The sequence below is a fragment of the Amia ocellicauda genome (genome assembly GCF_036373705.1).
Source record: "Amia ocellicauda isolate fAmiCal2 chromosome 11 unlocalized genomic scaffold, fAmiCal2.hap1 SUPER_11_unloc_1, whole genome shotgun sequence".
Lineage (NCBI taxonomy): Eukaryota > Metazoa > Chordata > Actinopteri > Amiiformes > Amiidae > Amia > Amia ocellicauda.
Window position 1 is genome coordinate 732,063 of NW_027102659.1, and position 26,464 is coordinate 758,526.

The 26,464-nt window shown below is 44.6% G+C and overlaps 7 non-coding genes across 7 annotated transcripts; all 7 read left to right on the plus strand.

Annotated features, from left to right (window-relative positions):
• Nucleotides 1-226: 226 nt before the first annotated feature.
• On the plus strand, nucleotides 227-299 carry trnav-cac (transfer RNA valine (anticodon CAC)). Its single transcript has one exon. It is a non-coding gene; the product is annotated as a tRNA-Val (tRNA).
• Nucleotides 300-6,904: 6,605 nt separating this feature from the next.
• trnav-aac (transfer RNA valine (anticodon AAC)) lies at nucleotides 6,905-6,977 on the plus strand. The gene has a single exon. It is a non-coding gene; the product is annotated as a tRNA-Val (tRNA).
• Nucleotides 6,978-7,546: 569 nt separating this feature from the next.
• Nucleotides 7,547-7,620, plus strand: trnav-cac (transfer RNA valine (anticodon CAC)). The gene has a single exon. It is a non-coding gene; the product is annotated as a tRNA-Val (tRNA).
• An 894-nt stretch (nucleotides 7,621-8,514) lies between these two features.
• Nucleotides 8,515-8,588, plus strand: trnav-cac (transfer RNA valine (anticodon CAC)). Its single transcript has one exon. It is a non-coding gene; the product is annotated as a tRNA-Val (tRNA).
• An 895-nt stretch (nucleotides 8,589-9,483) lies between these two features.
• Nucleotides 9,484-9,556, plus strand: trnav-cac (transfer RNA valine (anticodon CAC)). The gene has a single exon. It is a non-coding gene; the product is annotated as a tRNA-Val (tRNA).
• An 872-nt stretch (nucleotides 9,557-10,428) lies between these two features.
• Nucleotides 10,429-10,501, plus strand: trnav-aac (transfer RNA valine (anticodon AAC)). The gene has a single exon. It is a non-coding gene; the product is annotated as a tRNA-Val (tRNA).
• A 15,848-nt stretch (nucleotides 10,502-26,349) lies between these two features.
• Nucleotides 26,350-26,422, plus strand: trnav-cac (transfer RNA valine (anticodon CAC)). The gene has a single exon. It is a non-coding gene; the product is annotated as a tRNA-Val (tRNA).
• Nucleotides 26,423-26,464: the final 42 nt, after the last annotated feature.

The following is a 26,464-nucleotide window of genomic DNA, read 5'->3' on the forward strand; positions in this document are numbered from 1 at the left end:
TTCAGACTTTCAGTTTGGAGTTCAGGAGATTGTCTTGACCAGGACCACACCCCTAAATGCATTGAAGCAACTGCCATATGATTGGTTGGTTATTGAACAGGTGTTCCTAATAATCCTTTAGGTGAGTGTAGAAACCTTTATCTCACAGGCTGGCCCACGGGAAACGCCTGTGCGCGTTTTACCAGCCGGCTTCGATGGGAGCCATTCGAAACACCAGGACAGGTCGGTTTCCGTAGTGTAGTGGCTATCACGTTCGCCTCACACGCGAAAGGTCCCTGGTTCGAAACCGGGCGGAAACAACCCGCGGTGCATGCGTGCTAGTGCACACAGTGCTGACCACAAGTGAAGGTCTGAAGACTTTGTACTTGACGACCGCTGTAAATGGTTTCTTGACAGTTGTTGAGCAGAAAGTTATTGATCTTCCGAGGGAAAGGTCTGAAATCCGGGGGGTTTGCATAGGAATCAAAAAATTCACCACGATGGTCCTCCCTTAGATAAATAGCCAGCCAATGTTCTCCGGGCATATTTTTAGGGTGTGTGTTGATTATGTACATTGCAGGTAAATTCTTGATCTTAAATTTAGGCAGCTGATCGCAGGCGTTGACTCCTTGAAACAGTTTCCGTGAGCCGGCCAGGGCATTCATGATGTGGTTGAGCTCTCTGGTGTTCATTTTAATAATAATCATACGGAACGTTTCTCCTCTGATTCACCTCAATAATGTTGTCAAACACAGCATACACGACCATATTTACAGTGTGTGGTAGAGGCTGCTTGAAACGCATCTCCAAACGCATATTGCCCGTCTTCATCAGTGAAATATGTTGTCCACACTCTTCGTCAGGGGTCAGGTTGAAACCGTACAGGGTGTAACCGCTGCAGTATTCCCGGCGATCGATCAGCAGAGTTTGATCCTTGAGATGGCGACCCGTAGCCAGTACTAGACTGTAATATTCACGAACCGCATTGCCGTTTTCAAAGTCAGGTTGAAAAGGTCTGGATGGAACCTGCACACCATCGACGTACAATGCTATAAATTCCGCGTTATAATGTTTAAAGTTAAAGGTGTTCTTGTTGTAAACCCCGGTAAATGCATCATTATCCACGAGACCTATAATAACCTGTTTTGGGAGCTGTCCTAGAAACAGATTTTCCTGGTTCATCACCCGTGTCCCTGCGGGGATACTGTGGACTTTCATATAGACTCTTTCGATCGGGTACTTGGCGTTTGCCGTCACTAACGCCAGCGCGTGTCCTAGTTTAACCGCCGGGGAGACGGACACTTATTTCACAAACAGCGAGGCCGATAATATGGTCAGTTTATATTTTTCCGTATCAGGGGTCATCAGACAAAAAGCACTTTTACTACGGATCATTTTAATTTTAATGTCTACCCCGTTGAGCATGAGTTTTTCTTGGAAAAATATGTCTGCATGGATATGCCCCATTAGCTCAAAGGTCCTCCCTTCTGTTGAAGAGGCCGATCTTTTTTGCAAACCCTTATTGAGTCCCTCTGGATCCTTGTCGTCCATAGCTTCCGGGATGTCTTTGAAGAGAAGGCCGGGGCTGAACTGTTTGCTTAGGGTCTCCTCACTATAATTAAGGATACACTCCATCATGACTCTATAGGGGTAAGTATTGCTGCTTTGACTAATGAGCCGATCTCCCAGGGTCACATCCACCTGTGAAAACATGGTGGCCACCGGGTAATTGATTAATTGATGACCCCAGCGTTGGCCGTCTTCTCGATTGCATCGCCATCCTAATCAGTCACTTTACAGTTCATTAAAATAAATGTGTTATTCAAATCAATATAATCCTCGCCATTGCCAGCTATAAAAAACTCCAGAGGGGCCGTGTCTGAAATTGCAGAAAGAGGGGGAATCTCTACATATATGATCTTATCTATACTCGTTTGAGTGTATGGAACTGTAAACAGATCCAGTTCTGATTTGACGCATTCTTCCGATAGACTGTTGACAAAAGACATGTTTAAAAGATGTATCCTGAGGCTCTATTTTTCTTTCTTTGAGACTTTCTTTTTGCAGGTTTTTTCTTGTGCTGCTTCCTTCTCCGAGTGTTTCCACGATATGTTGGAGAATGAGAGATTCTTCGTTTTTTGTTAGCCACGGATCTTCGTCGCCCTGGTGGACACATGCTGTTTCTTCTTTTACCCCCCCTCCTCGCCATTACCATGAGACCCGAACCCTCCTGATGCTCATGGCTAGCTGCCCGGTTCATAACATTGGTGAACACGTCACTAACAATATTTTTAGCCGCTGATTTCAAGTGGGGTCTGGCTATAGCAAAGCCTCTCTTAAGCAGGGGTACGGCCATTCTAAAGAGACCATGAAAGAGTCCTCCTAGACCGGCGCCATACATTGTGGGGGCTCCTACAAAACCGGGCAAGCCGTTCCCGGCTTGCATCTTGTAATAATCCACATAGGCGCTAGGATCTACATAACCCCTCGAGGTAGCCATTTTAATAATGTACAAACTGTTTCAGGGGTCGAAAATGTAGTTTGACAATAACTTTACTGAAGCGGAAGGGTACGTTGATATTCTGATCCGATTTTACTTCGATCGTGATGTTGTCAAATTGGGTCTTTGAGACTGGTACGTAGTGTGGCTTGTCATAAGTTATTGTGACCATGTCATTGCTTTTACCTTTAATAAGTACATTTCTCAAAAGGGGGACATAACTATCCCCGACCCTCTGGTGGGTTATGATATCCGTATACACATAAAGAGTGTAAAAGCCGCCCCACCACTTCTGAGAACCTGCTCTCTGTGTCAGAATAGATCCCAAATATACGCCCCAGTTGGCCGCTGGTTTGAATGCTAATACCTGGTTTTGACACCTTGTACACTCTGTTTTTAATAGGGTTGTAATATAGCTTGATGTTGGGGGTGCCTTCTGAGAACTGTTTATGCATCTCATCTAATATTTTATCCACATTGTCATAATAACCTCCTTGTATCGTGAATGTCCATTGACTCTTTTTAACATCATCAAAAATGGCGAAGGTGGCATCCTTATCTTGTAAAACAGCCCAAGTGTAAGGATACTGTATTTCCGCCAACCCCACTTCCCACGACCCCCTTAGATCTATAGATTTTCCAAATTGTACCGTGTAACTGGATATTTCATTTTTAGGGTATATATCGAGAGAGGCGTTACTGGGTAGAGTCACGTAGAAGCCTCCTGATTCCATCTTGAGTATCGAAAGTAATGCCCACAACACACCCGCGGGCAAGTTGTTATAAGGATTGAATATCGCAAACCTGTTGTTCCGGGACCCAACTATTGAACTTTTCAGGCCATCCAAGCCATTTCATCAACACATATTTTTTCCGGTTCTGGGTTTTTTCAGCTAATATCTTTTCAACTCTGTATACACTGTCTTTACCCACAATAATTTTTTGTAACTCGGCTTCGTAAAACGTTCCTTCTATATCCTCCCCGTCATAGTCTTTTAACCGGTACACGGGTGGGTCTCTAGCCAACTGTTCGGTAACTGTAAAATATTCGTCAGAAAATGTTTCTTCATAACCTTTGGCAAAAGTACTCCTTAGCTTTGAAACGCGAACCACATCACCGATGTTGAACTTATAAGTAGTTTTTCCCTTCTTAATAAATGGTCCGTATAATTTTTTATAGACCTTAAAAGAATTACTTTGATCAACATCTTTAGGCTTCATTTTAATACTGGTGTGATACCCTTGGTTGTAAGCATCGATAAAATCCTGAACTTTATCAAAATACTTGAACGTGTTGACCGCTGTAAAATATCTCCACATTTTGGTCTTTATGGTGCGGTTAAACCTCTCCACTACCGATGCCCTAAGCTCATTACCGGTGGTGAAATGATGTATTTTGTGTCTCTTCAGTAGATTCTGAAATTCTCTGTTGAGAAACTCTTTTCCTTTATCAGTCTGCAGTTTTTTAGGACATCGACCCTGGGACAATATATCCTCAAAGGCCCTTGTCACCGCCCGACCTGTTTTATTATGTAGAATGCGAGCCCAGGCATATTTTGATAACACATCGATACACATCAACATCAATTTGTGACCATTGTTATGTTTTGATAAATTTGACATATCGACTAGATCCATTTGCCATTGTGAGTCTATGTCAGTTGCATATACGCGGTTTCTTTTAAAGTTAATCCTGAGAGGTTTATGTAAGGTATAGGCGTCTTGTTCCCGTAACCATTCTGAAACAACCACATCATTAACCTTCACTCCGGCCTCAGCGAGTCCTCTTTGAAAACCCTTCTTACCCGCCAAACCCCCAATCTTGGCTGGGTTGTAGTATAGTTCCTGCATTTGGGGAGCTTGCCGAGTCATTCTGCCAAATAACCACACAGACCCACACTATGCGCAAAGTTTTTATACAAGGTTTTTTATTCAACTTCAGGAGAGCAGATACCCCTTTTTAGACATTTGAGAAAAGTATAACATACACAACAATTTTTTCTACGGTCCAGACAAAAAGAAATCAGATGATTGGTTACTTGATCTATATCAACAAATATACCTGTTTCTTTATCTTGTAGGCACACACCTCAGTTACATATGTAAATAAAACAACAATATGACCTATTTTAAAAGTAAACAGAGGTGTATTAAACATGCTCAGTAAAAGGTCATACAGATGTTGATGAAATGGCCTAATATCATTCTTGGCCCCCTTGAGCGCTTCATCCCAGTGTTCGTACCCCCCGGTCTTTGTTACAGCAGCCATTCACTTTTCCAGGTTTGAAAGTTGATCCTCATCGATGGTTAAATCTGTAGAGAAAAGGCTCGCGTTGGCTACTTTTCTGTCAAGCACATGGTGTAATAGCGCTCTCAGGTTAGCTGCAGAGTGTTGATGACAGAACCAGTTGCAGAAGCAGTCCAGAACATTCCCCATGTTCAAAGTCCCTTAGTTCAGGTCAGAGTCTGAATCAGTGGCGTAGATGTCGAATTCTTCGTCGCTGCCCCCAGCTTTAACTTCTTTACGGAAGAAATAAGCTTTTAGCTTGCCAGCGGTTTTTCTACTCGGCTCATCCAGGTCATTGAGCAGCTGCCCAAGTTTCTCTATTATAAACGGCTCCTTTTTCAGCTCCAGCAAAATCTCATCTATGATTTTCTGGACTTGTCCCACAGTGACATGTATGTGGGAGTAAGAGAGCGCCTTGATTAGTGCCGGTTTCAGCCACGGTTTGTTCAGTCTTCTGTAAAACACATTGAAATAGAACAGGAAATAGTAACGGTCTGGTTCAAACAAACAACTGTGTCTCAACTGACTGGGGTGATTCACTTCACACCCCCGACAGACTTCTTTCAGAGCTCGGTCGATGAGAGCACTCAGAATATACACCAGGGTGCTTTTAACCACTCTGCTTACTTGGTCACATACCCCGGGCATAAATCCTGCGTCTTCATCACGCCCCCGGGACAGTCCGATGCTCATTGGGTCGCCTGGTGGTTTGTGGGGTGTTTCTCCATCCATTGGACTGACCCCCTCCTGAGACGCACAGACGGTAGACAGTTCGGCAAAATCGAGGCCCTCCATGAGCTCCAGAGGCTGGGGATCCCCGAGACTCATTTGGACATCCATCGCACCGCATGTTGTTTCGTCCTGAGGGACCGGGGTCTGAGGTCTTGGAGAGTAACCACAGTCAAAGGGTTCCAGAGTGTATACAAAATCTGGGGAATAGAACCAGGGGTGATCCCGGGTTTGAAGAGGCCTGTAGAGCCTGTCGACGTCCGCAGCTTTCGGGTAAGACATTCTCTTTAATTTTAAACCATGAATGAATTGTTGCACCTTTTATCCTATCTCTTCACTACGTCACGACACACCGCCCTCTTAGAAGAGAGTAGCCCCTGAGCCGTCAGACCCCCCTCCAAAACCCCACACGTCGTCTGTCGTAGTTCTGCAAGCTTTCCCATTCACACCTTTCAAAACCCTGAGTCGGAGACTCCATTTCGCATTCTCTTGGACCCTCTTGCAAGCCTTCTAGAGTCTTATCCACAAGCCCCAGATCTCTCCAGGCCATCACCTTCAACCAGTCCTCATAAGAGTATTCAATTACCGTCTCAAAAGGTTCCAACGTACCCTCCTTCTCTCCCAAAGCAAGAAGCTCCACTCCAACATAGCTGGGATCCCTTTTAAAGCGGTAACCCCGTCGAGCCCCCCAGAACAACACCCAGGAGCGTTCAATCTTCAAATTGGTGAGTACAGGAACCCTTGCCCGGGATTGTTTCTTGCGGGGTTTCATGTTGATGTCGCTGGACATGTTGAAGAAGCGGGATGTTTCAGAAGCTGAGAATTGAAGAGGTATTGCCTAAAAGAAGCGCGGGTTCTTAAATAGAGAGGAGAGTTTCGGGGCGTTGCCTTCAGAGGGGTGGGGGTATTTATGGGTGGCCTTGTTGTTCAGGGTTTTATGGGTGTACACTTTCTGACGGATATGACGTAGGAATAATTAAGGAAATAACTCTACCTAAAATCACGCCCCCCAATTATGACGTAGGAATATTAATAAGCTTAGGGCATACGTCATAACAAAATAGGCCGCGCCCAAAAAACCCTACTATCTACTCTTATGTAGTTGAAGGCGCAGTATAGCTCTCATAGTCTGGTGGTGACGGAAGACCACCAGCCGTTTGAACAAGCCATTCAGCATCACCTTGTTGGGTTAAGTGCAGGCACTGTCAGAGCGCAGGGCGTCCTGCCTTTGAAAGAGTTTCCGAAGTGTCCTGATGTGCCCTTTAGCAATGCCAAACAGGTCTGTGAAAATGGCATCATTTCGCGGCACTTCAGACGCCATCTCACAGTCTAGCCGACCTGAAACGCCTGAGCCCGTTTTACCAGCAGGCTCCTACGGTAACCGTTTGAAGCAAGAGGTGGCGTTGTCAGTTTCCGTAGTGTAGCGGTTATCACATTCGCCTAACGCGCGAAAGGTCCCCGGTTCGAAACCGGGCGGAAACAGCCTGCTTTGGGCCGGCCCTTTTCGTCCTGCTTGCCCTCGTGGTTCCCCGCAGGCGGTGGGTGGCTTTTCTTCATTGGAGTGCCCGAAATCGGTGCTCTCAGAGCATCCGTCCGTCGACAGGTTGAAATTGTAAACGCTGGTGTAGCCACTTTTAATTAAAATCTGATGATGATGATGATGATGTTGTTGTTGTTGTTGTTCTTGTTGTTCTTGTTGTCGTCGTAGTCGCCGTCATTATTATTGTTAAAGTAAAGCAGTAGTTAGATTTGTTGCTACCGTAAGGTGTAGAAGGCACAATAGCTCTGATAGTCTGGTGGTGAAGGAAGACCACCAGCCGTTTGAACAAGCCATTCAGCATCACCTTGTTGGGCTAAGTGCAGGCACTGTCAGAGCGCAGGGCGTCCTGCCTTTGAAAGAGTTTCCAAAGTGTCCTGATGTGCCCTTTAGCAATGCAAAATAGGTCAGTGAAAATAGAAACCTTTATCTCACAGGCTGGCCCACGGGAAACGCCTGTGCGCGTTTTATCAGCCTGGTTCGATGGAAGCCATTCGAAACACCAGGACGAGTTGTTTTCCGTAGTGTAGTGGCTATCACGTTTGCCTCACACGCGAAAGGTCCCCGGTTCGAAACCGGGCGGAAACAACCCGCGGTGCACGCGTGCCAGTGCCATGTTACCCGTCGCCTTCTCTCTGCCCCAAGGCCGGCCGTCGTTTTCTCTTCCTCGGAGTGGCAAGAAATCCTGACCTTAAAAACAAACGATCGCAGAAGGGTAGCTTTGCGAGGCGCTGGAACTCACACTTTTAAAATCGATACATGTTGTAGCTGTTACAATACGACCGTAGCAGGATCAGCGACATTGCTGTTACTCTTATGTAGTCGAAGGCGCAGTATAGCTCTGATAGTCTGGTGGTGACGGAAGACCTCCAGCCGTTTGAACAAGCCATTCAGCATCACCTTGTTGGGCTAAGTGCAGGCACTGTCAGAGCGCAGGGCGACCTGCCTTTGATAGAGTTTCCTAAGTGTCCCGAAATCGGTGCACTCAGAGCGTCCGTCCGTCGACAGGTTGAAATTGTAAACGCTGGTGTAGCCACTTTTAATTAAAATATGATGATGATGATGATGATGTTGTTGTTCTTGTTCTTGTTCTTGTTGTTGTTGTTGTTCTTGTTTTTCTTGTTGTCGTCGTGGTCGCCGTCATTATTATTGTTAAAGTAAAGCAGTAGTTAGATTTGTAGCTACCGTAAGGTGTAGAAGGCACAATAGCTCTGTGATTGTCTGATGGTGGCACAAGACGAGCAGCAGCTGTTTGAACAAGCCATTGAGCATCACCTTGTTGGGGTAAGTGCAGGCACTGTCAGAGCGCAGGGCGTCCTGCCTTTGAAAGAGTTTCCAAAGTGTCCTGATGTGCCCTTTAGCAATGCAAAATAGGTCAGTGAAAATAGAAACCTTTATCTCACAGGCTGGCCCACGGGAAACGCCTGTGCGCGTTTTATCAGCCTGCTTCGATGGAAGCCATTCGAAACACCAGGACGGGTCGTTTTCCGTAGTGTAGTGGCTATCACGTTTGCCTCACACGCGAAAGGTCCCCGGTTCGAAACCGGGCGGAAACAACCCGCGGTGCACGCGTGCCAGTGCCATGTTACCCGTCGCCTTCTCTCTGCCCCAAGGCCGGCCGTCGTTTTCTCTTCCTTGGAGTGGCAAGAAATCCTGACCTTTAAAACAAACGATCGCAGAAGGGTAGCTTTGCGAGGCGCTGGAACTCACACTTTTAAAATCGATACATGTTGTAGCTGTTACAATACGACCGTAGCAGGATCAGCGACATTGCTGTTACTCTTATGTAGTCGAAGGCGCAGTATAGCTCTGATAGTCTGGTGGTGACGGAAGACCTCCAGCCGTTTGAACAAGCCATTCAGCATCACCTTGTTGGGCTAAGTGCAGGCACTGTCAGAGCGCAGGGCGACCTGCCTTTGATAGAGTTTCCTAAGTGTCCCGAAATCGGTGCACTCAGAGCGTCCGTCCGTCGACAGGTTGAAATTGTAAACGCTGGTGTAGCCACTTTTAATTAAAATATGATGATGATGATGATGATGTTGTTGTTCTTGTTCTTGTTCTTGTTGTTGTTGTTGTTCTTGTTTTTCTTGTTGTCGTCGTGGTCGCCGTCATTATTATTGTTAAAGTAAAGCAGTAGTTAGATTTGTAGCTACCGTAAGGTGTAGAAGGCACAATAGCTCTGTGATTGTCTGATGGTGGCACAAGACGAGCAGCAGCTGTTTGAACAAGCCATTGAGCATCACCTTGTTGGGGTAAGTGTAAGTCTTGTCATAGCTCAGGGCGTTCTTCCTTTGAAAGAGTTTCCAAAGTGTCCTGATGTGCCCTTGAGCAATGCAAAATAGGTCAGTGAAAATAGAAACCTTTATCTCACAGGCTGGCCCACGGGAAACCCCTGTGCGCGTTTTACCAGCCGGCTTCGATGGGAGCCATTTGAAACACCAGGACGGGTCGGTTTCCGTAGTGTAGTGGCTATCACGTGCGCCTCACACGCGAAAGGTCCCTGGTTCGAAACCGGGCGGAAACAACCCGCGGTGCACGCGTGCCAGTGCCGTGTTACCCGTCGCCATCTCTCTGCTCCAAGGCCGGCCGTCGTTTTCTCTTCCTCGGAGTGGCAAGAAATCCTGACCTTGAGAACAAACGATCGCAGAAGGGTAGCTTTGTGAGGCACTGGAACTGACACTTTTAAAATCGATACATGTTGTTGCTGTTACAATACGACCGTAGCAGGATCGGCGACATTGCTGTTACTCTTATCTAGTTGAAGGCGCAGTATAGCTCTGATAGTCTGGTGGTGACGGAAGACCACCAGCCGTTTGAACAAGCCATTCAGCATCACCTTGTTGGGCTAAACGCAGGCACTGTCAGAGCGCAGGTCGTCCTGCCTTTGAAAGAGTTTCCGAAGTGTCCCGAAATCGGTGCACTCAGAGCGTCCGTCCGTCGACAGGTTGAAATTGTAAACGCTGGTGTAGCCACTTTTAATTAAAATCTGATGATGATGATGTTGTTGTTGTTATTCTTGTTGTCGTCGTAGTCGCCGTCATTATTAATGTTAAAGTAAAGCAGTAGTTAGATTTGTTGCTACCGTAAGGTGTAGAAGGCACAATAGCTCTGATAGTCTGGTGGTGAAGGAAGACCACCAGACGTTTGAACAAGCCATTCAGCATCACCTTGTTGGGCTAAGTGCAGGCACTGTCAGAGCGCAGGGCGTCCTGCCTTTAAAAGAGTTTCCGAAGTGTCCTGATGTGCCCTTTAGCAATGCCAAACAGGTTAGTGAAAATGGCATCCTTTCGCCGCACTTCAGACGACATCTCACAGCCTAGCCGACCTGAAACACCTGAGCCCGTTTTACCAGCAGGCTTTAACGGTAACCATTTGAAGCAAGAGGCAGCGGTGTCAGTTTCCGTAGTGTAGCGGTTATCACGTTCGCCTAACGCGCGAAAGGTCCCCGGTTCGAAACCGGGCGGAAACAGCCTACTGTGGGCTGGCCCTTTTCGTCATGCTTGCCCTCGTGGTTCCCCGGAGGCGGTGGGTGTCTTTTCTTCATTGGAGTGCCCGCAATCGATGCACTCAGAGCGTCCGTCCGTCGACAGGTTGAAATTGTAAACGCTGGTGTAGCCACTTTTAATTAAAATCTGATGATGATGATGATGATGATGTTGTTGTTGTTGTTCTTGTTGTTGTTGTTCTTGTTGTCATCGTGGTCGCCGTCATTATTATTGTTAAAGTAAAGCAGTAGTTAGATTTGTTGCTACCGTAAGGTGTAGAAGACAACAGTTGGTATGGCGTGTGATATCAAAACATTCAGAATACTTTTAACCTATATAATTTATAAGCTTTGTAAAATAAACCCAAATATCTCTTTTGCGGGGATAAACGCTGTTCTGAGTAGTTTGTGACTTGTTTAATACCAAACAAAGCATCGCTATTAAAAAAAAAAAAAAATCACTGTAAAAGCGCTAGTTATTTTAGATCTTTATAGTTATTTTCTAGGCTCAGGTTGTTTTTTAGTGCTTATAAAGGCCTGAAATATTCTTAGTGGTTGTTGACTATAGGTCTTGATGCTTAAAAATGTTTTTTTGAGAGACCAAAAGGTTCTAATAAAAGTTTAGAGTAGAGAGGAGAGAGATCGTCTCCATCTTGGTTTCTATTTGAAATTTGATGCAGTGTCATTTTATTGGTTGGTTTTGATATGTTAATTGGTAACAGGGCGGCACAAAGGCCAGACCAGAACAATGCCTTACAAGCAGATCCGGCATGTGGCCATCAGTATAAGTATGAAGGTCTGGTCTTCAGCTCGACAGACTCATACTTACCTTTCGATTTAAGACTAAAGATCAACAATGTCCGGAAACAACATCAGCGATTCGATTTAAACGAGTTTTTAGGCAAGTCTTCAGATTATTTTCATTGACTCAGAGCGTGTTGTGTGCATGTATTGTAAATAAGGCTATAACATCTGTTTTAAGTTCTGTAAAATTATTTTTCAGCCAGTCAACAGGAGTTCATTTCCAACGCTGAGGAGATCATCTGGAACAACGACGGTAAGAATTTTGTGTTTGCGCTCATGGGTTCTTATGCATGGGTGTGTGTGGTTTTGAAGCGGCTCATTAGAGTTATGAAAACGTTTTAATATATATTAATGCCGGTCTCTTTAATTACACAGAAACTATCGAAAGGCCTGTGATTAATGTCTCCGAGGATCGACCAAGAGAAGTGGTTATCCCTAGACAGGCTGTCTGCCGACCGGGTAAGAACTAAACCCCTGTTTGTTTGTATAACGATTCTGTAAGATGTTTGAGTCCAGTTTTGTTAATTTAAAAAAATTATCCTGTCTAACAGTATTAAGAAATGTGGTTCGAGACAACGAAAGGCCTTCCACATCGAGGGCTTGTTTCGTTTTACCTTCGAGAACCGTAACCTTTCAAGAATCTGAAAGGCCGTCAGCCCCGGTATCTGATAGCTGTGAGTATATATCTGCAGCCTGTTAGAGGTTAAAGCTTTTTATAAAGCGGTGTGGTTAAAGGTTAAACATGTCTCTTACCTTCACAGCGGTGCAAAAAGCTAAACCAGCCGAAAAACATAAGAAACGATTATTCTGTGGAGGTAAGTAAGATCTTTCAAACTTTAATGTTTTTAAAAGGGCTTTGTTTGCCCGTTGAGGGCTAATATTTAAGCGATGGGTGACCGTTTCCTGTAGGGCGGGGGGTTCTGGGAAAGATCTTTAGAAGTCCGGACAGGTCTAGGCTTGTTTCTGGGGAACGTGTTTAGAAATGACCGATTGCCGTACCGTCTGGTTAGGAAGTAAAGCCGTCCGAAAGGGTTTAGTAAGTTGTTTGGCTTATCTCCCGCTATTATACTTCTGTTTTAAAGTGGTTGTAGGAAAAGGCTTGAAGGTGTTCATTGTATTTAATATTTAAACAGATCGTGAAAACGTTTGTGAAACAGGAAGTCCCGGGATCAGGAAGCGTTTACACTTGGAAGGTTCGTTTAAAAATGAAATGTTGTTGTGTGTGTGTGTGTTTTATTAACAATATTACAGTTTTTAAAGAAACATTTAAGAAACAGTTTATTTACAGCGGCTTCTCTGTTTTACATTTATTATCAAGTCCTAATAAATATATTGTCTGTAAATAATAAGGCGTTGTAGTGAATGTCTAAGGCTATTTTCAAAGGTCTAAAAAAGCTAAAGGTTTTGAATGTCCTGGACATGTTGTTTTAAGTTTGATTTCTGTCGCCGTTTAAAGATGTAAATGTAATGTATATTTTTATTCTTCCCAAGACTCTTGGGATAGTCATTCTGTGAATGAGCTATTGATGACAATTACCCCGTCTAAGTGGGATCAAACATCTTCCCCGGTGAGATCACCGAGAGGATCCCCCACGGTGGTCTTGGAGACCCCCCAACATCTACTCAGGCCACAGCCTTCTGGGGGTAATTCAACACCCCAGATTCAGCCCGCCGCATTGTCGGGCGGAACAAATACAGGCATCCAACAACCTCAGGGGTCGCCGTCAGTCAGGGCTGACACACCACCCAACGACGGCCTGGTTTCAACATCGTCCCCCCAGACCCGTTTCTTGGCTACAGAAACGCGGAACAGTACCCCGCGCTTGGCCAGGGTGTCACCGCAAAGGCCTTCTTGGTCTCCGTCCATGAGTATACACTCGCTCCTTGCCTCCTTCGACCGAGATTTACCGGAGCGACCATCCTTTGAAGCTGAGCCAGGCCACCAGCCCCCGGAGCTTCTTCCTGAAGGTCGGCATGAGTTGCTACATACTTTGTTACAAAATCAAAGACTTGTGTTAGTGGGGCAAAACCTGGTGATAGAGAGCCAAAACACCCTTATTAATACCCTTACTAACGAATTGTACCGTATTTAATGTTTTAATAGACACAAAACGCCTTACTATTGTGGGTTGTTGGAAAAATAAAAAATAAATTAAAAAATGTCCTGACTTGGTAAAAGAACTCACAAACTAAAGGATTATGAACAAGCTAGGGCCCCAAAAAGACCTTCCCGAGAGAACATCCCCGGCCCTGTTGTGAACTCCTCTGATGTCCCAATGAACCTGGAACTATTACAAATGATAAATGATTTAAATAACCCCCAATTACCACCGATAGAATGTGAATTAACAGAATTACCGGTGAACCCCGACCTGTTACAGATGGTCAATGATCTAAATAACCACCTCCCACCGGTAGCGCTTATAGAGGTTCACCCCCTAGTTCACCCCGATTTGTTTGAAATGGTGGAGGCTTTGGAGGAGCTACCCCGACCAAATTCTGCCCCTATTATAAATGATTTGAAACAATTAGAACACAGGATGGCGGCAGAAGCAGCCATCACTATAGAGGAGGGTCTTGACATTAACCGGTTGGATATCTTTGAAGGACTTTTACAGGCTTTAAATGAGCCTCCTCAAAAAGGGGGTTTTGTAGATGTCAGCAGTGGGGGTGTTTGGAATTTGGAGGGTTCTGAGACTGATAAGGCTGTGGAGGACATGCTCTGTGAGAATGTAGGGGGTGAAGGCTTTGTTCAAAATGATGATGTGTCCAAGAGTACCAGTGATCCCGTGATTATAGATAGACCGGCCTATAACAATTTTGAAATGATTCAGCGTTTTAATTTTGCAGAACTTTTAAATTGTGACAATTATGCAGAAATATTTGTCAACATATACGAGGCCTTGCAGAAAATGCTTGAACAGGTTGCTGAAAGGGTCAGACCTCGAGATGTTGTACAGTTAGAACTCAGAGGGGATGATTTGTTTAGCAACCTATCTGTAATGCTGAGTGGAGATAATTTAGACATCTGGCTAAAATCGAAGCGTTATTGCAAAGTAACGCAGCCATCATAGCTGATGAAAGTCTGTCTCTGGTAATGAATGTGGTTCGTAACCCTGAGGGTGGGGTGCTTAGAAGACTGTCGAAATGCTTGAAGAACGACATAATTAGGACCAAGCTCAGGCAATTAGTGGTGAGTTCCAGTGGGGACAATAAGCTCTGTTTTGCTTACAGTTTAATAAAATTACTCACCCCCGACATGCCTGAACCCCAAGCTCTGCAAGAGGCTTTAATGCTTCATCAGAGGGCCGGCTTAAACTCTCAACAGATGGTTGCCTTTTCAGACATCACCAAGTTTGAGGAGTTGTTGTCTTTAAAAATTGTTGTGTGGTACCGTTGTGAGGTAAAGGAAGTATTTGTGAAATTTCAGACACATCCTGAAACCCATACACAGACACTGTTTCTCTTCCTAAGTGATAGTCATTACTTTGGAATAAAGAGTTTGACGGCTTTTTTGGGTTGTTCGTATGTTTGTCATTGTTGTTATAAGGCCTTCAATGATAAGCTTAAGCACCGCTGTGACGGTTACTGTAACGTCTGATTCAATCCCCAATGTTGTAAGGGTTTGGCCCCTACCATCCGATGAAAAGATTGCTTAAGGATTTGTCTCTCTGCGTTCTGTTTTTCCGAGCATAAGGTACAGAGGGCCGCTGCTGAGGGGGTTAAAAAACTGAGTTATTGTGATCAAACTAAATATTGCCCGCAGTGTTGCCTCCAGTACCGTTTTCATGAGGTTAAACCACACAAATGTCTGGAGCCGAGATGCAGGATCTGTAATGCTGATTTAACCCCGGGGTCCGAACACCAGTGCTTTATTCAGCCGGTTAAAAAGGAGCCGCCGCACAACCGGTATGTCTTTTTTGCTTTTGAATGCCGGCAAGAAAACGGGGTCCACGTTGCTAATTATATACACTGTATTGACATGTTGGATCGTGAGTGGTCAGCTAGCGGTGAGAGTTGTGTCAGGGAAATCATTACGCGGTATCGCGGTCCAAAATACCTCAATTACACATTTATTGCCCACAATGCTAAGGGTTATGATTCTTACATTTTGATGAAGTATCTGGTGGAAAATGGGGTGACCCCAAAAATAATAGCTCAGGGTAGCAAGATCATGTGTTTCACCGACGAAGCTTTCAACTAACGTTACATAGACTCGTTAAATTTCCTCCCCATTAAATTGAGCGCTTTGCCTAAGGCTCTGGGTTTTGAGGCTCAGAAGAAAGGTTGGTTCTGCCATTTTTTTAATACTAAGGACACTCAAAATTATCGAGGGTCCTACCCGCCCGCCTCTTATTATGGGGTTGATACTATGATGTCTCATGAGAGGGACGAATTCTTTAAATGGTACAATACCGAGAAGAGATGGCCGCTTATTGTAAAAATGATGTGGTGATCCTTAAAGAAGCCTGTGTGCGTTTCTGCGCCGAGGTTATCAACACATCAGGTCTCGACCCTTTGCAAAGTGTGACCATAGCGTCTCTCTGCATGAAAATGTATCGGTCCAATTTCTTGCAGAAAAACACTATAGTGGTCACCACTTCTGACAACTATCGTGCTAGACAAAAGAACTTTTCGACTGTCTCCATACAGTGGCTGGAATACCTGAGTGCCCGGGATAACATCTTCATCAGACATGCTTTAAATCAAGGGAAAGTCAAAATGGGGCCTTACTACTTAGACGGTTTTAGCGACGTGGCCGGGCGGCGTACCGCTTATGAGTTTGCTGGTTGTATTTACCATGGCTGTCCTCAGTGCTTCGACCCAAACACCTTTAACCCCGTAACACAAAAACTCTGCGGTGATATGTACTATGATTTCCAGGAACGAATTGAAACTTTAAAAAACACCTATGGTTTGAACGTGCTGGTGATTTGGGAACACGAGTGGACGACCCTGAAGCAACAGGATGCGGGGGTACAACGGTTTATGGAAACCTTGGACTTTCCTGAACGTCTAGAGCCCCGGGATGCGTTATTTGGGGGTCGTACCAACGCCCTCTGTTTACATTATGAGGTAAAGGAGGGTGAGAGAGTAGATTACTATGATTTCACCAGTCTGTACCCTTATGTCAACAAGACCAAAATGTACCCGGTGGGGCGTCCAACCATTGTTTATCGTGACTTTCTCAAAATCGGACATTTCTTTGGTTTGATCAAAGTCACCATGTACCCTCCTCGTGAGCTGTTCTTACCCGTGTTGCCTTACAGGTGTTCGGGAAAATTGATGTTCCCTCTGTGTAGAACGTGTGTGGAAACTGAAAATCAAACTACCTCTTGTCTGCACAGTGATGAAGAGAGAGCGCTGACGGGTGTCTGGTGTAGCATTGAGCTTGACAAGGCGGTGGAGAAAGGTTACAGAGTCGGTAAGGTGTATGAGGTTTGGCATTTTTCTGAAAAACCTGATACTCTTTTTGCTGATTACATTATGACCCATCTGAAAGGGAAACAGGAGGCATCGGGCTATCCCTCATGGTGTGTTGACTCCGCGGCCAAAGAGCGATACGTTCATCAATATTTTGAAAAGGAAGAGATCCGTCTAGAGCCGGGGAACATAACTGTAAACCCCGCCAAGAGACAAATGTCCAAACTGATTTTAAACAGTCTGTGAGGTAAGTTTGGGGAAAGAAATTACCGTCTAAACACAACCATGATTAAAACCCCTGAACAGTTTATAGAATTTATGTTTTCCAAACAACATGCAGTATCACACTTTCAATTCTTAAATGACCACGTGGCACAGGTCCAGTGGAGGGCCCCTAAAGATTTCCCCACCAAACAGGGGAACGTTAATGTTTTCATAGCGGTTTTTACCACGGCTTACGCCCGGCTTGAACTGTACAACTTAATGGATCAGTTGCAGGAACGCACGCTCTATCATGATACTGACTCTGTAATCTTTGTCACCAGGCCAGGGGATTGGGTCCCTCCCCTCGGGGACTACCTTGGGGAGTTAACGAGCGAACTAGATCCTCAGGACCACATAGTGGAGTTTGTTTCAGGGGGTCCTAAGACTTACGCATACAGAACGGCTGCGGGTAAGACCTGTATGAAAGTTAAGGGTTTCACTCTGAAACATTGTAACAACAAGCTCATTAACATCAAGTCTCTGACGACCCTGGTAGAAAGTTTTGTAACCGAGAAAGACGCGCCTCCTCGTGAGATTATTACAGCCGGAAATCAGATCTATCGCAATAAAAAGGGGTACACGTTGGAAAATAGATCACTAAACAAACGGTTCAGGGTGGTGTACAATAAAAGAGTCTTGAAGACTGATTATACCACTCTGCCTTATGGATATTAGCGGTGGTTTTGATAACAGACTTCAACACCCTTTCTCCTGTATTATAGCCGGTCCCTCCAATTCGGGGAAGAGCTATCTTATAAAGAACATCATAGAAGATGTGGACGCAACCGTGTCCCAAGCTCTTGACAACATAGTGTGGTGTTACTCTTGCTGGCAACCTCTCTACGATGATTTGGCTTCGAAAAAAAATAATCTGAAATTTGTGCAAGGTCTCCCCGCCTCGTTGTGTGACGATGACTTGTTCCCGCCCGGTCAAACTAATCTAGTGATCCTTGATGACCTGATGGAGCAGGCCGGTGACAACAGTGAAGTGGAAAAAGCTTTCACAAAGTACACTCATCATAGGAATTTAAGTATTATTTATTTAGTTCAAAATCTATTTTTTCAAGGTAAAAAAAGCCGCACTATTAATTTAAATGCCAATTATATAATTCTTTTTAAAAACCCCAGAGATAAACTACAGGTCACCGTCTTGGCTCGTCAAATGTACCCTAACCAGACCAAGTTCTTTTTGGAGGCATTTGAGGATGCCACCAAAAAACCCTACGGGTACTTGATTGCGGACTTAAAAACACAAACCCCAGAAGACTTTCGCCTCAGAACAGGTTTGTGCCCGCCCGATTGGCCGGCAGTGTATGTGCTAAAGAAAAGGAAATAAATAAATGTCTGTTCGGATTAAAAGAAATCTGCCGCTTTTGCAAATGTTATTTGAGGGGAGCCCGCGCCATAGGAAAGCTGTGCTGGCAGGGCCCCCCTCGGATTTGATCGAGACCCTGTGTGAAATAGCTTTTAACATCTTACGCGGTAATATACCCCTAACCCCTTCTCAACATTCTAAACTCAAAAAACAAAAAGCGGTTATCAAGATCATCGCTAATAAGAAGTATTCTATTAAAAGAAAAAGAAAGAAGATTAATCAAACCGGGGGTTTTATAGGACCGCTGTTGAGCATAGCCGTGCCTTTCCTAACCAGTCTTCTAGCTTCCAGAGTGGGTTAATAATGGAATATGCTCAGAAAATGTTTTTGATCCCTCAGGAGCAGCTTGAGAAACTGAGAAAAAATGTTGTCGGGCCAGAGCCCATTAGACAAACGGCCGAAAACAACCTGGACTCTGAAATGAAAGCTATACAGGCCAGGGCCGATTTAAATCAGTATTCCAAAGCCCAGTTGTATACCAACACGTTACAGCGCTACCTCCGTCTGGTTAGACAGGGTGAAAAAGATCAAAACATTTTAACTTTAACGGTGACCGAACCTGTTGAGAGTTCAGAGGGAGATGTTGTAACGGATGTTTTGAGAAACATGCCGGCCAGAAGCAAAAGACATGCAGAATATATCCTGCACAAAATGGTTCAGAAACCGCGGGTAACGGCTTGGAATGAACAGGGTGAATTTGTTTTTAAAGGACAACTGATCAAAGGTTCACACATGTTTGATTTGTTGAAGAGTGTCACTAGCACTAATAAGGTACCCGATAGTCGCCGACCTGTAGGCTGGAATGCTTTCCTATAGGCGATGGCCTGTCTGAACATGCCCCAATCCACAGTTCCTAACCAGGAAACGCGACAAAAAATCCGTCTGTGTAAAGAGGTGGAGCCTGATCTGACTCCGATATCTCATTACTCTGACCGTGCTGAGCGACCATCCTCAGGATCTATCCATCGTTGGGAAGCTTATTAATCTCATGTTTTTATTTGTCTCCCCTGTAAATAATGACCCGACAAACAATTTTTTATTTTATTTTTTTTATTTTCAAATGTTGTACATTTATTTATAACATAACCCCTGCTTTGTATAAGAATTGTGTTGAATAAAAACAAAACTAATGATTAAAAGGCTGTTTTCATTATTTTTTCACCTTAACACGCATGACATCTATTAAAATCCTCACAAGAACACCCCATCTGTATACATGGCTGGCTAGGGTCGTAAGTCATTGTGTTATAAGGGGGGGTCCACAGTGTCCTGACAAACTCTGCCACTTTTTTATCATTTTGGCCTAAATCCTCACTGTACAAGGCCATAATATCGGGGTATGACCTTCCTTTAGATCTATGATATAAGAAAAACACACAGTGTTGACCACAAGTGAAGGTCTGAAGACTTTGTACTTGACGACAGCTGTAAATGCTTTCTTGACAGTTGTTGAGCAGAAAGTTATTGATCTTCCGAGGGAAAGGTCTGAAATCTGGGGGGTTTCCATAGGAATCAAAAAATTCACCACGTTGGTCCTCCCTTAGATAAATAACCAGCCAATGTTCTCCGGGCATATTTTTAGGGTGTGTGTTGATTATGTACATTGCAGGTAAATTCTTGATCTTAAATTTAGGCAGCTGATCGCAGGCGTAGACTCCTTGAAACAGTTTCCGTGAGCCGGCCAGGGCATTCATGATGTGGTTGAGCTCTCTGGTGTTCATTTTAATAATAATCATACAGAACGTTTCTCCTCTGATGCACCTCAATAATGTTGTCAAACACAGCATACACGACCATATTTACAGTGCGTGGTAGAGGCTGCTTGAAACGCATCTCCAAACGCATATTGCCCGTCTTCATCAGTGAAAAATGTTGTCCACACTCTTCGTCAGGGGTCAGGTTGAAACCGTACAGGGTGTAACCGCTGCAGTATTCCCGGCGATCGATCAGCAGAGTTTGATCCTTGAGATGGCGACCCTTAGCCAGTACTAGACTGTAATATTCACGAACCGCATTGCCGTTTTCAAAGTCAGGTTGAAAAGGTCTGGATGGAACCTGCACACCATCGACGTACAATACTATAAATTCCACGTTATAATGTTTAAAGTTAAAGGGGTTCTTGTTGTAAACCCCGGTAAATGCATCATTATCCACGAGACCTATAATAACCTGTTTTGGGAGCTGTCCTAGAAACAGATTTTCCTGGTTCATCACCCGTGTCCCTGCGGGGATACTGTGGACTTTCATATAGACTCTTTCGATCGGGTACTTAACGCCTGCGCGTGTCCTAGTTTAACCGCCGGGGAGACGGACACTTTTTTCACAAACAGCGAGGCCGATAATATGCTCAGTTTATATTTTTCAGTATCAGGGGTCATCAGACAAAAAGCACTTTTACTACGGATCATTTTAATTTTTATGTCTACCCCGTTGAGCATGAGTTTTTCTTGGAAAAATATGTCTGCATGGATATGCCCCATTAGCTCAAAGGTCCTCCCTTCTGTTGAAGAGGCCGTTCTTTTTTGCAAACCCTTATTGAGTCCCTCTGGATCCTTGTCGTCCATAGCTTCCGGGATGTCTTTGAAGAAAAGGCCGGGGCTGTACTGTTTGCTTAGGGTCTCCTCACTATAATTAAGTTTACACTCCATCATGGCTCTATAGGGGTAAGTATTGCTGCTTTGACTAATGAGCCGATCTCCCAGGGTCACATCCACCTGTGAAAACATGGTGGCCACCGGGTAATTGATGACCCCAGCGTTGGTCGTCTTCTCGATTGCATCGCCATCCTAATCAGTCACTTTTCAGTTCATTAAAATAAATGTGTTATTCAAATCAATATAATCCTCGCCATTGCCAGCTATAAAAAACTCCAGAGGGGCCGTGTCTGAAATTGCAGAAAGAGGGGGAATCTCTACATATATGATCTTATCTATACTCGTTTGAGTGTATGGAACTGTAAACAGATCCAGTTCTGATTTGACGCATTCTTCCGATAGACTGTGGACAAAAGACATGTTTAAAAGATGTATCCTGAGGCTCTATTTTTCTTTCTTTGAGACTTTCTTTTTGCAGGTTTTTTCTTGTGCTGCTTCCTTCTCCGAGTGTTTCCACAATATGTTGGAGAATGAGAGATTCTTCGTTTTTTGTTAGCCACAGATCATCGTCGCCCTGGTGGACACATGCTGTTTCTTCTTTTACCCCCCCTCCTCGCCATTACCATGAGACCCGAACCCTCCTGATGCTCATGGCTAGCTGCTCGGTACATAACATTGGTGAACACGTCACTAACAATATTTTTAGCCGCTGATTTCAAGTGGGGTCTGGCTATAGCAAAGCCTCTCTTAAGCAGGGGTACGGCCATTCTAAAGAGACCACGAAAGAGTCCTCCTAGACCGGCGCCATACATTGTGGGGGCTCCTACAAAACCGGGCAAGCCGTTCCATCTTGCATCTTGTAATAATCCACATAGGCGCTAGGATCTACATAACCCCTCGAGGTAGCCATTTTAATAATGTACACACTGTTTCAGGGGTCGAAAATGTAGTTTGACATTAACTTTACCGAAGCGGAAGGGTACGTTGATATTCTGATCCGATTTTACTTCGATCGTGATGTTGTCAAAGTGGGTCTTTGAGACTGGTACGTAGTGTGGCTTGTCATAAGTAATTGTGACCATGTCATTGCTTTTACCTTTAATAAGTACATTTCTCAAAAGGGGGACATAACTATCCCCGACCCTCTGGTGGGTTATGATATCCGTATACACATAAAGAGTGTAAAAGCCGCCCCACCACTTCTGAGAACCTGCTCTCTGTGTCAGAATAGAACCCTAATATACGCCCCAGTTGGCCGCTGGTTTGAATGCTAATACCTGGTTTTGACACCTTGTACACTCTGTTTTTAATAGGGTTGTAATATAGCTTGATGTTGGGGGTGCCTTCTGAGAACTGTTTATGAATCTCATCTAATATTTTATCCACATTGTCATAATAACCTCCTTGTATCGTGAATATCCATTGATTTTAACATCATCAAAAATGGCGAAGGTGGCATCCTTATCTTGTAAAACAGCCCAAGTGTAAGGATACTGTATTTCCGCCAACCCCACTTCCCACGACCCCCTTAGATCTATAGATTTTCCAAATTGTACCGTGTAACTGGATATTTCATTTTTAGGGTATATATCGAGAGAGGCGTTACTGGGTAGAGTCACGTAGAAGCCTCCTGATTCCATCTTGAGTACCGAAAGTAATGCCCCCATCACACCCGCGGGCATGTTGTTATAAGGATTGAATATCGCAAACCTGTTGTTCCGGGACCCAACTATTGAACTTTTCAGGCCATCCAAGCCATTTCACCAACACATATTTTTTCCGGTTCTGGGTTTTTTCAGCTAATATCTTTTCAACTCTGTATACACTGTCTTTACCCACAATCATTTTTTGTAACTCGGCTTCGTAAAACGTTCCTTCTATATCCTCCCCGTCATAGTCTTTTAACCGGTACATGGGGGGGTCTCTAGCCAACTGTTCGGTAACTGTAAAATATTCGTCAGAAAATGTTTGTTCATAACCTTTGGCAAAAGTACTCCTTAGCTTTGAAACGCGAACCACATCACCGATGTTGAACTTATAAGTAGTTTTTCCCTTCTTAATAAATGGTCCGTATAATTCTTTATAGACCTTAAAAGAATTACTTTGATCAACATCTATCGGCTTCATTTTAATACTGGTGTGATACCCTTGGTTGTTAGCATCAATAAAATCCTGAACTTTATCAAAATACTTGAACGTGTTGACCGCTGTAAAATATCTCCAGATTTTGGTCTTCATGGTGCGGTTAAACCTCTCCACTACCGATGCCTTAAGCTCATTACCGGTGGTGAAATGATGTATTTTGTGTCTCTTCAGTAGATTCTGAAATTCTCTGTTGAGAAACTCTTTTCCTTTATCAGTCTGCAGTTTTTTAGGACATCGACCCTGGGACAATATATCCTCAAAGGCCCTTGTCACCGCCCGACCTGTTTTTTTATGTAGAATGCGAGCCCAGGCATATTTTGATAACACATCGATACACATCAACATCAATTTGTGACCATTGTTATGTTTTGATAAATTTGACATATCGACTAGATCCATTTGCCATTGTGAGTCTATGTCAGTTGCATATACGCGGTTTCTTTTAAAGTTAATCCTGAGAGGTTTATGAAAGGTATAGGCGTCTTGTTCCCGTAACCATTCTGAAACAACCACATCATTAACCTTCACTCCGGCCTCAGCGAGTCCTCTTTGAAAACCCTTCTTACCCGCCAAACCCCCGATCTTGGCTGGGTTGTAGTATAGTTCCTGCATTTGGGGAGCTTGCCGAGTCATTCTGTCAAATAACCAAACAGACCCACACTATGCGCAAATACCCCTTTTTAGACATTTGAGAAAAGTATTACATACACAACAATTTTTTCTACGGTCCAGACAAAAAGAAATCAGATGATTGGTTACTTGATCTATATCAACAAATATACCTGTTTCTTTATCTTGTAGGCACACACCTCAGTTACATATGTAAATAAAACAACAATATGACCTATTTTAAAAGTAAACAGAGGTGTATTAAACATGCTCAGTAAAAGGTCATACAGATGTTGATGAAATGGCCTAATATCATTCTTGGCCCCCTTGAGCGCTTCATCCCAGTGTTCGTATCCCCCGGTCTTTGTTACAGCAGCCATTCACTTTTCCAGGTTTGAAAGTTGATCCTCATCGATGGTTAAATCTGTAGAGAAAAGGCTCGCGTTGGCTACTTTTCTGTCAAGCACATGGTGTAATAGCGCTCTCAGGTTAGCTGCAGAGTGTTGATGACAGAACCAGTTGCAGAAGCAGTCCAGAACATTCCCCATGTTCAAAGTCCCTTAGTTCAGGTCAGAGTCTTAATCAGTGTCGTAGATGTCGAATTCTTCGTCGCTGCCCCCAGCTTTAACTTCTTTACGGAAGAAATAAGCTTTTAGCTTGCCAGCGGTTTTTCTACTCGGCTCATCCAGGTCATTGAGCAGCTGCCCAAGTTTCTCTATTATAAACGGCTCCTTTTTCAGCTCCAGCAAAATCTCATCTATGATTTTCTGGACTTGTCCCGCAGTGACATGTATGTGGGAGTAAGACAGTGACTTGATTAGTGCCGGTTTCAGCCACGGTTTGTTCAGTCTTCTGTAAAACACGTTGAAATAGAACAGGAAATAGTAACGGTCTGGTTCAAACAAACAACTGTGTCTCAACTGACTGGGGTGATTCACTTCACACCCCCGACAGACTTCTTTCAGAGCTCGGTCGATGAGAGCACTCAGAATATACACCAGGGTGCTTTTAACGACTCTGCTTACTTGGTCACATACCCCGGGCATAAATCCTGCGTCTTCATCACGCCCCCGGGACAGTCCGATGCTCATTGGGTCGCCTGGTGGTTTGTGGGGTGTTTCTCCATCCATTGGACTGACCCCCTCCTGAGACGCACAGAAGGTAGACAGTTCGGCAAAATCGAGGCCCTCCATGAGCTCCAGAGGCTGGGGATCCCCGAGACTCATTTGGTCATCCATCGCACCTCATGTTGTTTCGTCCTGAGGGACCGGGGTTTGAGGTCTTGGAGGGTAACCACAGTCAGAGGGTTCCGGAGTGTATACAAAATCTGGGGAATAGAACCAGGGGTGATCCCGGGTTTGAAGAGGCCTGTAGAGCCTGTCGACGTCCGCAGCTTTCGGGTAAGACATTCTCTTTAATTTTAAACCATGAATGAATTATTGCGCCTTTTATCCTATCTCTTCACTACGTCACGACACACCGCCCTCTTAGAAGAGAGTAGCCCCTGAGCCGTCAGACGGCGTCAAACATAATTTCAGTAACCTGTTTTTCTGGATCCTCCACACCCCCTTCAATAGGGTTTGTAATCAGGGTACTGCTAAACAAAACCTTACGATCTGTAGTTAGAGATAGACTCTTCACCACTCTACCGTAGTTCTGCAAGCTTTCCCATTCACCACCTTTCAAAACCCTGAGTCGGAGACTCCATTTCGCATTCTCTTGGACCCTCTTGCAAGCCTTCTAGAGTCTTATCCCCAAGCCCCAGATCTCTCCAGGCCATCACCTTCAACCAGTCCTCATAAGAGTATTCAATTACCGTCTCAAAAGGTTCCAACGTACCCTCCTTCTCTCCCAAAGCAAAAATCTCCACTCCAACATAACTGGGATCCCTTTTAAAGCGGTAACCCCGTCGAGCCCCCCAGAACAACACCCAGGAGCGTTCAATCTTCAAATTGGTGAGTACAGGAACCCTTGCCCGGGATTGTTTCTTGCGGGGTTTCATGTTGATGTCGCTGGACATGTTGAAGAAGCGGGATGTTTCAGAAGCTGAGAATTAAAGAGGTATTGCCTAAAAGCAGCGCGGGTTCTTAAATAGAGAGGAGAGTTTCGGGGCGTTGCCTTCAGAGGGGTGGGGGTATTTATGGGTGGCCTTGTTGTTCAGGGTTTTATGGGTGTACACTTTCTGACGGATATGACGTAGGAATAATTAAGGAAATAACTCTACCTAAAATCACGCCCCCCAATTATGACGTAGGAATATTAATAAGCTTAGGGCATACGTCATAACAAAATAGGCCGCGCCCAAAAAACCCTACTATCTACTCTTATGTAGTTGAAGGCGCAGTATAGCTCTGATAGTCTGGTGGTGACGGAAGACCACCAGCCGTTTGAACAAGCCATTCAGCATCACCTTGTTGGGCTAAGTGCAGGCACTGTCAGAGCGCAGGGCGTCCTGCCTTTGAAAGAGTTTCCAAAGTGTCCTGATGTGCCCTTGAGCAATGCAAAATAGGTCAGTGAAAATAGAAACCTTTATCTCACAGGGTGGCCCACGGGAAACGCCTGTGCGCGTTTTACCAGCCTGCTTCGATGGGAGCCATTTGAAACACCAGGACGCGTTGGTTTCCGTAGTGTAGTGGCTATCACGTTCGCCTCACACGCGATAGGTCCCCGGTTCGAAACCGGGCGGAAACAACCCGCGGTGCGCGCTTGCCAGTGCTTTGTTACCCGTCCTCA